Source organism: Poecilia reticulata, linkage group LG9, assembly GCF_000633615.1.
Source record: "Poecilia reticulata strain Guanapo linkage group LG9, Guppy_female_1.0+MT, whole genome shotgun sequence".
NCBI lineage: Eukaryota > Metazoa > Chordata > Actinopteri > Cyprinodontiformes > Poeciliidae > Poecilia > Poecilia reticulata.
The window spans coordinates 4265501-4268290 of NC_024339.1; the positions used below are offsets into that span (position 1 = coordinate 4265501).

Here is a 2790-nt window from a genome sequence, read left to right on the forward strand (position 1 = left end):
GTGATCTGCAGCTCTCACTGGAGCGGTTCGCAGCCGAGTGTGAAGCAGCCGGGATGAGGCTCAGTGCCTCCAAATCCGAGGCCATGGTCTTGAGCCGGAAAAGGGTAGAGTGCCTTCTCCGGGTCWGGGGGGTCGTCCTGCCTCAAGTGGAGGAGTTTAAGTATCTGGGGATCTTGTTCACGAATGAGGGAAGAAGGGAGCGGGAGATCGACAGGCGAATTGGGGCAGCGTCTACTGTGATGCGGTCGCTCACTAATATCCTTAATTCTCATGCTCTTTTGAAAACTCGGTCAGTTTCTTTTTGTCTCACAGTCCTTTTTAGTTACAGGTAGTCTATGAACAAGGAATTTGTATTCTGAGCAGATGAAAACAAGGGTTGTGATCTGATTTCCCCAGAAGAGGTTTTGCTTTGAAGATGTATGAATTTTTGACATTTGTATAAAATAATTCAATGTCTTGTTTTCTTTGGTAAGCAGTTACTAAACTGTTGAAACATTGCCAGTATAGCAGAGGGTGAAACATTATTAAAATCACCAGATATTTCCACCAATGCATTCTGTGAGACAAACTGTATGTTAGCAACAATGGAATTGATAACATCACATGCACTGTAGGCAGCAGCTGAGGGTGGAATGTAAACAGCTGCCAAAATAACACTGGTGAACTCTCTTGGTAAATAATGTGGATGGAAATTTGCTGCCAAGAGTTAAGTGCCACTGCTAATACACCTTTCCTTTTCCTGCTGCTTTTTAAATCTCTGTCTGTTTGTATAGTTAGGAATAGTTGCACGAGCAGGCAAGGTGGGTGAAGTGTCTTGGCCTACACAACAATGGAGACGGACAAGGCAGCGGCTTGAACCAATGATCCTCTGATCAGTCAGATGTCCATCACCACCCCAATCATCCAGATCACTCCACATTGATCTTGTATACAATCAGATTATGCAGCTGGAGTTAAGAAATCAAAGAGGTGGATTAGAATTTATATCATTCACCCCAGGATTTTCCCTGAGGTGGTCTAAGCTATTTGTCCTCATGCAGGCTCTTTAAATACATTCAGTGTTTAAAAACGATTGAGAGCACACAACAGGGGAACTTGAAAAATGAATCAAAGAATAATGTATAACTACACAAAATAAATAAACATAATAAACTAGAATTACTGAGAAAAGACTGAATTAGAAAAACAGAAACAATACTGATCTGATAAAGAGAAACTAAGGTATACAAAATGAACAAACCCAAAAACAACTCAAACAGGACATAGCAACACAGCAATATGTATGTTATGCTATGTTATATCAATCCACACTAACCATGTGGGTTATTGGACACAAGGTCCAATAAGGTCTATATCATAGACCAATGAATAGATATAGACATAGATCACCGATCGGTGTGCCGATCGATCGGTTACCGATCATAATCGGGCCGATTTTTGTGAAAAAGTGCATGATCGGTGATCGGCGATCATTGGTTCTTGTTGCCGATTCCGATCACCTGCATTTCATTTCGCAGCCTGCTTGTGCAGCTGGTCTCCTCTTTCCTTCACACTGCGCAAACGCGCAGCAACAAATCCTAAGCCATGTGGAACTATAACGCACTGAGTGAATGGGGAAGTTTGCGTGTTGCGGCGGAAAATTGAAGCATCTCAAAATGCATCAACACAACGAAGCTAATACGACATAAAAACAATGCCATACTTGACGGAGTTTGGCTACATCGAGGCTCACTGCAGTAAAAAAAGACATACGAGGGTCAGATAGCAGGTAAAGCAGAGCACAGCTACAAACACTCACACGGATTAGCATGACGGTCAGAAAGCTAAACAAATAACCCGCACAATTATTTAAGTCTTCGAGCTGCGATGTAAGACGCTGGTTCTGTTCTCTGTTGAACGGCTGCTCCGCGCTACAGGTAGTAATATTTCACAGACGGAGCACCGCTTCTGCTCCACCTGGCAGTGACTCTCACACCGAACCTCTGTTTAAAGCTACAGTATCTAACTTAAAAAAAATACATTTTACATACGTATTAAAACTTTCAAGGGCTGCACAGTGGCACAGTTGGTAGAGCTGTTGCCTTGCAGCACGAAGGTTCTGGGTTCAATTCCTGGTCTTTCTGCATGGAGTATGCATGTTCTCCCTGTGCATGCGTGGGTTTTCTCCGGGTACTCCGGTTTCCTCCCACAGTCCAAAAACATGACTGTTAGGTTAATTGGCCTTTCCAAATTGCCCCTAGGTGTGAGTGTGTGTGCATGGTTGTGTGTCCTGTGTGTCTGTGTTGCCCTGCGACAGACTGGCGACCTGTCCAGGGTGTACCCCGCCTCTCGCCCAGAACGTTAGCTGGAGATGGGCACCAGCAACCCTCCCGACCCCACTGAGGGACAAGGGTGAAAGAAAATGGATGGATGGCTGGACAAATAATCTCTAAAAAAAAAAATCGATCATGCTCTGCATAATTACTCAGCTCAGTCAGAAATAGCCACTCAGAACTAGCAGTAATCAGCTAGCCGCCATGCTATCAGGAAGTTTTCATTCAGTAACTCAGGATTGTTTATTGTAATGGAACCAGCATTTGTCTTTGAATGTTAAGTTTTATACTTGAAATTTTTGACAATGTTGAGAGGTTTTATTTTGGCTCTTTGCATTATTTAGCCTCTTCAGAGCCTTCTCTGAAGAGCCGATAGCAGTACAATTTCTTCTTGGAAAAAGTTATTAAAAACAAGTTTTTGTCTAAATTAAGGTGAATTCATGGTTCCTTTTTCCACATAATGTAACCGGTAGTGTTT

General features: G+C 43.0%; 2 protein-coding genes across 18 annotated transcripts in view; one reads left to right on the top strand and one right to left on the bottom strand.

The window, feature by feature from the left end:
• zbtb26 (zinc finger and BTB domain containing 26) overlaps positions 1–2790 on the bottom strand; it is a 1115122-nt gene that overhangs the window by 1039986 nt on the left and 72346 nt on the right. The window lies entirely within an intron of this gene.
• Positions 1–2790, top strand: part of pdzd2 (PDZ domain containing 2) — a 192590-nt gene that overhangs the window by 125124 nt on the left and 64676 nt on the right. The window lies entirely within an intron of this gene.